Below are 10,504 nucleotides of genomic sequence, written 5' to 3'. Positions count from 1 at the left end.
TCTGGAGCTTTCGAGTGTATTACAATGATCTTCTTCAGCTCACAAGTTTGTCCAGATGTCATGGAAACTGTCGATCAGATTTCCATTTTTTTTTCTTTGTGTCCATGTTTGTGGAGATTGAAAGCTAATTATTGACCTTGGAACTGGTAGTGTGACCCAAAAATGATGTTAACTCACAGTCCACTTATTGACGTTTTCTTCTTCAGAACTTTCAACTATACCTCACAGTCTTCTTCTGCGGATGTAGATACTGAAGACTGTGAGATGCAGTTGAAAGCTCTGGAAAGAAGCTACTATATGGACCTCGGATTGAGGTTTTTTTGTGTAATTTACTGTTTTGTTTTCATGAGAAAACTTTCAGTTCCTTTTTAAATGCAGATCTTTTTATGACTTGCCTGAACAGAGATACTTGTCTTTACAGTCACATTTCAACAGATGATCGAAACATTTCAAGCAACATTTCGGTAGATGATGAAATATATCACATGTTTTAGAACATATTTTGTTGGGATGGGAATTCAGTTTAAAGAAGTGAGACTAACAGAAGACAGAGAGAAAAGGGAAGTAGAACGTTTTTATGAGAGAGAAAGCTAAACTAAACGGAAACTTAAGATACTAGGTCCTCGTGTTGTCCAGAAAAAACTCGGTTTTCTTTTTCATGACATTACGATGTGCTACACTGACATTAGATCAGTCAGTAGGCTCTATGCAGAAGTTGGAGGTGATGTACGTCCGGTTAGATCTAAGCCAGCCTAACAACCACCGCGTTCTGTGAATATACAATAGTTAATTTAATGGTGTAAAACTAAAGTCTAACGTCTTATCCTTTCTACCAAATATGGTTTTAATGATTTACTTTAGCTTTATCTTCACCAGAGCCGCCAAAAGGACGCTAACACTGGTGAATTAGCCGCGCGCTAAGTCGATGCCGAGTGATACATTGCCTCCTGAAAAATGTGACCACACGCCGCAGAAGTTTGATTGGACATCAGAGCCAAGAGAAGAACCTCACATCCTGTCGCACCACCAACAACCACCGTATTCATTCGAGGCACAGGAGCTCTTCCTTATCATCATACATTCCATTACTTTTCTTTTCCAGCCATGGAATTGTGTTGGGCCAAACATATGAAACTATTGAGTCACGCCTATCAAAAATATCAAAGCACCTCACAAAGAAAGCACAGGTTCAAATCAAAAAGAGATGACATGCTACACACAACCCAAAGCACCACAGTGGACACACACTGGTGAAAGTAAAAGTCCTGCATTCAAAATCTTACTTAACTGAAATTACAAAAGTATTAGAATAAAAATGTACTTAGTAGTACTATTGCTTGATAATAATTATTGATGCAGTATTGTATATATCACATTAATATTACAGGTGCATATGGTGTGGCAACTTTTAAATACTTAACTGATGGGCAGATTAATCAAATATTTTTCATAATTTATTCATTGATTCAGTAAAAGTAAAAGTTTTACGGAACATGTTTCACCAACATGTTCCGATGTTTCTACATGTTCTATAAAGCATTGACAGTGTGAGGGAGAGACGGGAGCTCAGGACCTTCAGAGGCCAGTATTATTACAACATGAGTACATGCTCTTAATACTGTCTATGCATCATTAGGGTACATCCCAGAGTGCTGCTGGGGACGGTGGGGGCACAAACGGTTTCAATAAACATAAACAAGTATCCATGAATAACATGGGAGTAGCATGTTGAGTAAGTCCGTTACCGTGGTCCTTGGTTTGTTCCAAGTGCAGCTGTGAGTTGATCTTTGGTTGTGAATAATGTTCAGTCTACTACTAAAGTGCTGCCAGATGACTGCACAAAGCTGCTCACACACAGGTAGACTGGCAGCTTAGATCTGTTACAGTACACAAACATTTGTGAGTATTTGTTATGAAGGAGATTCCATGAGTGTGTTATAGTGAGACAGTCTGAAAAAACAACAACAAATATGACCCAAATAGCTACAGTTTATATAACGCTACATTAAATGATGTGTACAAATAAAAAAAAATTGTAGCCAAATCATTATTAATCTAATTTTACTCATTTACAATAACAAGGAACACTGAACATTACTGTTACTATCACTGCTTATCATTATCATTCTAGTCTGTCCACCGCTGCTGTTATTGGAGTGGTAATCATTTTTATACTATACTTTCTGCTATTATTACTGCTATATGTCAGTCATATAGATCGACTATGTAGTCATTTTTATTATGTTGTTCATCCGAACAAATTACAGCTATTGCACTTCTGTCCACCCTGAGAGAAGGTCTGTTGATGTCCTGGAGGTTTCTTCCTTTTCATTTCCCAGTGCGGGGGTCACAGGATGTCGTATGTTGTACAGATTGTAAAGCCCTCTGAGGACAATTTGTGATCTGTGATGTTGGGCTACACAAATAGAACTGAATTGAATGTGTAAAAGAAGTGACGGACAGGATGTAGCTCGACAACTATAGTTTGAGGACCTTTTCCTTGAGTAGCTAACGTTAGCACAATGCTTGAATAATGCAACAACCTCGTTGATCTTCTTAAGTAATCATCTCTATAGTTACTGAACGGTCTCCTCAAACATTGAATATGTGATCTTCTACTGTGGGATGAAGGGCCTCTGCTTGTTTTCCCCTGAACTTAAAGTTGTATTTCAGAAAATGTAATAGTTTCTTGTGACATTAGTGGAGGGATTCTTTATCGCCGATGAGGCGGCGTGCCCCCACTATACGGTGAAACACTACAGGAAACCTTGTTACTCGCCTCAATTATAACTGACCTTTGACACTGATGTCCTATATTTAAAAAAACCTCCTTCAAGCATCCGTGTTGCCTTATTAAATGCTTATTTATTACCCTTGAGTTGTCTGGGAGAGAACTGCAGCAAACGGAAGAACTCTAAACGTGTGTGAGTGTGTATCACCCACAACCATGCAGAGTGAGTGAGCGTGATGAGATGATGTAATGAAGAGCAGCCTCAGAGAATGAGCACTGGACCTTGGGATTTGTTGAGTGGCACAGATGGTAGTTCTGTGGAGGGCAGGGCTGGGACCGCGGCCCACTGGAGGTAATCCAGGCATTACAGCACCCACGTAGAATCCCAACCTCAGCTATGGGGAATACGATGCTGAAAGCCTAATCTGGGATGGCCTTATTTTGCCCTAATCATCATTCCAGCTCCATTAATTTGTTTTGTGTTCATCCGGAAGCTGCATTGCAGAAGCTTAGATGAGACGAGAGCAGAGGAGCCTGGGATACGGCTTGTGCGTGTGCTAGCTTCTAGGGCCGCACAATTAATAGAATATTCATCGCATTCACAATTTTGGCTTCCCACAATTAAACGGTAGAGATCGGCTACGATATTGTTTAAAATGTGTGCTCCTCTCATAGTAAGTGCTTCAGGGCACAGTCCAGATGTTTTGGCTTCACCTCTGGGGAGCTGTCTTGCCCACTGCGCGCATGCACCCTACAGCCGGGGAAAACTTTCCTGAATGTTGCAGCTGCAGAGTAGAAGAGTGATGTACTGTGTATTACTCAATGCTCTCTAAATCTCCTAAGTTAGCATGAATGTAGCACAACAGTGCTCTGTTGATTTCATTTTTGGTAAAAGGTTTTGTTACAATATTTTTTTGCTTCCTGGAGATGCACTTTGAAAAAAGACCCGTCTTATTTTGATGCAACTATTTTTACATCAGCAGGAATGTAGCACAGTATGGAAGGGAAAGCCGTGCTCTGTTTATTAGAATGTGTGTGTGTGTGTGCGTGTGTGTTCTTCACATGTCTCGAGAACCGTTCATCTGATCTACTTCACATTTGACGTATTGCTGGGGACCTAAAGGAGTGCTTTGGCAAATCTGGTACAAAATTGGACACGCAAAATGTTCTGTGTAGCAGCGGGGGTGGAGCTTGAGAGCCGCCACATGACTGCTGCAGCTCATTTTGGATGCTGGATATAGTATAATGTTACAAATGAACTTTTCTTTACTCAAAATGTGTTTATCAGACTCATTTATAACACTAATAATGCTGCCGCTGTTTGTAGTTGTTTCACGTCATGTAAATAAACCACGTACCTATCAGCTGTGCTCCAGATACGACTGGAGACGTAACCACATAAAAGATGGGTGAGCAGTACTCGCTGTCTTCTGACGCCTGTACTTTCTACACAAAATACCCACGTTTTCTACCGTTATATTTACTGGAAATGACATACAATATAGCCAACTACAAGTAGGAAACAAGGAATCAGCTGTTCCTCGTCCATCACAGCGCTTTCAAATAGAGCGACAGGAATAAATAGAAACCAGGCATTTGACAACTAGTTAAGCCACAGTGGCATGAAATTATTCTAAAATGTATCTACAAATATTTTAATGTCATTTTTGGCCAATTTTGACAGCCCTATTGGTGATGCTTGGTGCTCATACCGTGTCAGAGTTGATCAACAATATTTTTAATTTGCCAGAACGTGTCATAATCATGAATGCTGGCTCAGCCAGTTTGCATAAAATCAAACCAGTTTAAGCTCGTACACCAGTCCGAACCGGACAGAAATCGACCCAACTCTAATCTGCTGTCGCTTACTAATTTGATTGCAGCCTCTCAGTTTGTCCCAAAGACGGAAGGAGACTGGTGCATTGATTGGACTGTCACTGTAGTTCAGCTCTTGTTTTGGCTGACGGCCCAGGAGCCAGAGATGATGAGGTTTGTAGAACAACACTACTGTAATAGCCTGGAGCTGGAAGGAGTACTATGGTTTAAAAACATCCATTAACTGCTCTTTAATGCTCTTTCACCTCTTTTTGCAGTGTCACGGCAAATAGTGCCAGTTAAGTCTACCACACGGCCAGATGTCCTATATCAGCCCCCCCCCCAGCCCCTCATCTGAATCTGAATCTATAAAGAAATAAAAGATTGTATTTGTATTGACTAAAACAAATCAGTAGTTTTAATGACGTATAATAATGTGCTTAGAGTTCATGTTAGGAAGTTAAACAGTTCATATGTAAAACAAGGAAAAGCATTCTCATATTTGAGAACCTTGAACTAAATCATCTTCGGCATTTTTTCTTGAAGATTTACATAAACAATTAATCAATTATCTAAATAGTTGCAGATTGATTTCATTTTGATTGACTGGTTAATGGACTTGTGCAGCACAAGAATGGGGGATTGCCGACAAAAACCTGGTGGTTGTAACTGACAACGCTTCTAACGTGGGCGTTGCCGGTCAGTTAGCGGGATACCTGCATGTGAAGTGTTTCGCTCACACTATCAATCTGGCCTCACAACGGGGTTAAATCTGCCAACAGTAGCCAGGCTCATGGGGAGAGTGCAGCGCATAACCGTCTCTCTGCCCTTGACGTCCACGCATCGCAAGTTATACTGAGTTATATAACTCTTATATCCTACTTATATAAGTTATAGTTCATATACTGAGTCCACACGTTTGCATTTAGTTAAGTTGGACTATGTAGTAATACAAACAGTTCAGTTTGTCAGGTTTATGCAACATTTATGACATTGTTGGTCAGTCTGTCTGCTTGACAATCCTATTTTTCAAAAATGATTGAAGTGAGATGAACAGACTGAAAACTTTATCTTATTCGATAAAACATGTTGACACAGTTTTCCTTTGGGGACATAATTTGAAGTTGAAAAAAGTAATAAATCGCAATATAGGCCTATGTTATCGCAATACTCAGAATATCGCAGTATCGTGATAATATCGTATCACGGGATCTCTGGTGATTCCCACCCCTACAGAAATATACTGTAGATATACAGTAAATACTGCTTGTGTGGTGAACCAACACTGGTAAAGTAAAACAGTTTAGAGCTGCAGACTGTATTGTTTATTGTCAGCGGGATACTCATAAACAGATTGTGTAAAGCAACTGTAGACATAACAAACTGGTATGTTTCATTCAGTTGTATTTGAGCAAAGTGGCTCTTTCAATGGAACTGTAATGAGAAATATTATCTCTGCCTCTATTTCCACATTTCTGGTATTTGTGTGCTTTTCAGTTTTTATAATCTGTCTGATTTATGATCCAGTGATTTGGAAGCATGACCCCCTGAACAGCGTCAGAGGTTTTGTGGTCAGCAAGAACATTTTTGTCCATCGTTCTCCCCCCTCAGCTCCTGGCTCCCTGTAACACAACAAGAACAGAATTAGCAAAATACTCAAATTCAGTGTATTCGTGTAATTAATCTTAACGTTACCGGAATTCAAGTGATATTTCAGGTTCACAACCTGTCTACCTGAGCTCACGTTGGTCCGGTTATGTACATGATATGAAGTAGAAATGATCTGTAAAATCATCACAATCTCAGTAAGATATTATTCAACCTCTGAGGTTTGAAAGTGAGGCATTAAAAGTTACTTTACAAGGCTAAATAACTACGGTCGGATGCTGGCGGTAATAACGCAGCGGCTAACGTTAGTTAGCTTGTCAGTTACCAACGTCACGTAACTTAACCGATCACTTTAACATACATGTGATGTTATAAGATCGCTTATTTTTCTTTAACATTAGTATCGATGACATTCGAGTGAGTTGAAACCCAATACTTACATTTAAAAATGAAAGCTGCCGCTTCTCCAGCTCTTGCATCAATCGCCGCCATGTTGGTTCAAATAAAATTTTCATCAGCACCCAATGCATCTTGGGATATGCTGGGCCCTGAATTGAGATACAGCTACATCATTGATCTGAGGTTCAGATGGGTGTGGAACGTTCCATTACATCACTAATGATTTCATCAGTTCACATTCCAAATGTAGCTTGGATGTCACCGTAGATGATGTCACCGTTTCCATAGTAACGGATCACAGAGAATGTTTGTGCACATTAAAGGCGATGTCCTTTGATGTCAAGGATCAGAAAACAGTTTATAAGTAGGTCTAAGATTCACTGATCCAGTGAGTTGGGTCCACCAGAGATTCATTAGGAATAACCCGGACCTCCAGAAACCTGCCTTCGGCTCCAGCCCCCACGTAACCTAGAATAGGATAAGAGGTTACAGATGATGGATGGAAAAATACTACTTGAAACAGTCGACTAGTGGAGCAACGGATCAGATAAGTCACAGTTCAGATCAGCACGAAAGAAACAAGGAAGCAAATATAACTTTTCGATTTATTTACACTGCGATGGTTAACGTTAAAACTTTCTTTACATTGCGATGGTTAACGTTAAAACTATTCCTTAGATGGAATGGAATGCCACAGACCTCCAGACCGCAGAGGTGTAGGCCGGGGTGCTACACTTCTGTGGGTAGAGGATACCCTGCATTCCATCTCGTTGGCACGCTGGTGCTGTGGCTAGCACAGTCACCTAACAGGAAGGCCCTCCTGTGTGGAGTTTACATGTTCTCCCCGTGTCGGCGTCAGTGGGTTCTATCTGGGCGATGAAGATTCCCCCACAATGTCAAGACATGTTAGGTTGAGTTTATAAGTAGGTCTAAGATTCACTGATCCAGTGAGTTGGGTCCACCAGAGATTCCTTAGATGGAATGGAATGCCAAAGACCTCCAGACCGCAGAGGTGTAGGCCAGGGTGCTTCACCTCTGTGGGTAGAGGATACCCTGCATTCCATCTCGTTGTCACGCTGGTGCTGTGGCTAGCACAGTCACCTCACAGGAAGGCCCTCCTGTGTGGAGTTTACATGTTCTCCCTGTGTCGGCGTCAGTGGGTTCTATCTGGGCGATGGAGATTCCCCCACAATGTCAAGACATGTTAGGTTGAGTTTATAAGTAGGTCTAAGATTCACTGATCCAGTGAGTTGGGTCCACCAGAGATTCCTTAGATGGAATGGAATGCCAAAGACCTCCAGACCGCAGAGGTGTAGGCTGGGGTGCTACACTTCTGTGGGTAGAGGATACCCTGCATTCCATCTCGTTGGCACGCTGGTGCTGTGGCTAGCACAGTCACCTCACAGGAAGGCCCTCCTGTGTGGAGTTTACATGTTCTCCCTGTGTCGGCGTCAGTGGGTTCTATCTGGGCGATGGAGATTCCCCCACAATGTCAAGACATGTTAGGTTGAGTTTATAAGTAGGTCTAAGATTCACTGATCCAGTGAGTTGGGTCCACCAGAGATTCCTTAGATGGAATGGAATGCCAAAGACCTCCAGACCGCAGAGGTGTAGGCTGGGGTGCTACACTTCTGTGGGTAGAGGATACCCTGCATTCCATCTCGTTGGCACGCTGGTGCTGTGGCTAGCACAGTCACCTAACAGGAAGGCCCTCCTGTGTGGAGTTTACATGTTCTCCCCGTGTCGGCGTCAGTGGGTTCTTTCTGGGCGATGGAGATTGCCCCACAATGTCAAGACATGTTAGGTTAACAGAGTTTATAAGTAAGTCTAAGATTCACTGATCCAGTGAGTTGGGTCCACCAGATTCCTTAGATGGAATGGAATGCCACCTGAATCTGTTTTTTCAAGAAAGGAAAGTGAACGGTGACACAGGGAAATGACTTTAGTAATATTGATTGCAGATCTTTGGATTAGGGCTGGTAAATCGGTTAGATGGCTAATTATGATGCATGTTGATGTTTTAAAAGTCTAATGATGAATTGACCAAAAACAAAGTCAGTGGATTTTGTGTCCTCAATATGTTATGATTGAGAGAAAACAAGTCTGAAGGAATTATATGAAGATTTCTGTTCTGGTACAATTCTACCCAGATCTGTTCTTATTCTTAGTATATACTTGTATATATTTGTATGTGTATATACGCAAATTCCAACAACAGACCACAATTGAGCTATTTATGCATATTATGGATGTGCTGCTAAATGTCTCAGATCTACTACCTTTTCCTTCAAGGGGTCCAGAAAGTGTAAAATCAATGAGGAAGTGAGTTCTTCAAATTCCCACCTCTATATAGAACCATACCCACGATGCAATTACAATTCACCTGTCAACGATTTGCGATGCATCTCAATGAATCTAAATTTATTGCATTCTCCGTTTTCTATATTACTGCACATGGATACTTTTTGATCAATGGATACAAACTCTATTTTTATTTAGAAAGTGCTAAAAATCAGATCAATAGGTTTCAAATGCAACTTCGAGTAGATGCTAAAGGTGATTAGGAGCACTTGTTTTCCCTAGAGGCCACATGACACAGAGAGTCTAGAAGTTATCCTTCCACTACTTCACACTCACCTTTTAGATTGCATGCTGTGCCAAGAAGCCACTTTTTAATGCTCGTCATTTTGACTAAGACTTCTGATCTGTTCCTGCGGGTCATTCTGTTTGAACTCATCTCAGTTCACTGGTCATATTTCTCATTAATTGTGGCCAAGTACACATTGTTCTTATAGAAGTGTTAGACACTGTTTGGCCCAATACTTAATCCATTACCTCTATACAAGTGATTTGTACGTCTCCTGCTGCTTTTAACATTCAGTGGTACAATGTCTGCTATAAAGACCCAGTGAAATGAAAAAAGTCAGTATCGGTGTCTTTTCTCCTGTAAAATGGTTTTAAATGTTCGATGACTCATCCTGCACTCACATGGAGCTTTTTTGCTATCTTAAGAGCCTGCTCTTTATATTAGAAAGCATGACTCATTAGTTTCACCTTTAGATTTTGTAATGCTTCCATCAAAACTCTGTCCTCCCACTGAAATAGCCACTGCTTGCGCTCTGATCTGCTCAGCTTCTGCTCAAACTGTGTGCTTGTTACTGCGCTCCAGCTTCAGCCCTTCTCCTCACACTGCTCTTCAAACGTCTGCTCTCTACCAAGTTTACTAAAATACATCCAATCAAAGGAGAGTCTGGGTGGATTGTAGTAGCTAACAGAGCAATATGGAAAGTGTGTTTGGATATCAGTGGAAAAAATACTTCTTTTTAATTTCCAAAACTGGCTGAGGTCTTAGTGATTGAATCAAGGAGAACTTTGCCAATGTTTTCAGCGGCTGTGGCTCAGAGGTACAGCGGGTTGTCCTCTAATTGGAAGATCGGTGGTTCGCACGCAGTAGTATGGCCATTGTTTGTCTGGGTCTGGTCAACAGAGAAGGATACTCGCGTCAACAGAGGACATGCTAAGAGGTTCTATCTTATGCGTGAGAATTGACCCGCTTTTGGTTTACAAAACCGTGACTGTGTTTGTGGCCACCAGAGTATTAGAATGGACGGACTGTAACATCAGTTTCACCAGTGATGTGGATAATTTGCCTGAACAAAGTCGACTATTTAGAACAGTGAGAGCCTCAGGCAAACAACAGTAGCTCAAAGAGCCCAAAATAGCAAAGGACGGGTGTGTGCCCTCAGACATCATGTTTACATTACAATGACTGTATTCATTAACACAAAGTTGTCCACCGGGCACCACACCCTGCAGAAGTAGTCACAGTGTGGCCAGCATTCACTGTGACCCCGCCTACACGTTACATTCTTCACAAATAACCGCAAACCAGTGCTGGTGCCTTCCACACTGTGTGTGGGTTCACACTGTTCAAAGCCGGTGGACAGGTTT

The 10,504-nt window shown here is 41.4% G+C and overlaps 1 protein-coding gene across 1 annotated transcript in view; it reads left to right on the top strand.

The window, feature by feature from the left end:
• The window catches only part of pdzd8 (PDZ domain containing 8), a 49,630-nt gene that overhangs the window by 1,945 nt on the left and 37,181 nt on the right, over positions 1 to 10,504 (top strand). The window lies entirely within an intron of this gene.

The sequence above is a fragment of the Anarhichas minor genome, unplaced genomic scaffold, assembly GCF_050575085.1.
Source record: "Anarhichas minor isolate MPS153535 unplaced genomic scaffold, ASM5057508v1 ptg000058l, whole genome shotgun sequence".
NCBI classification, from domain to species: domain Eukaryota; kingdom Metazoa; phylum Chordata; class Actinopteri; order Perciformes; family Anarhichadidae; genus Anarhichas; species Anarhichas minor.
The sequence above is the reverse complement of the archived record's forward strand: the minus strand, read 5'-3'. Positions and strand labels throughout refer to the sequence as shown.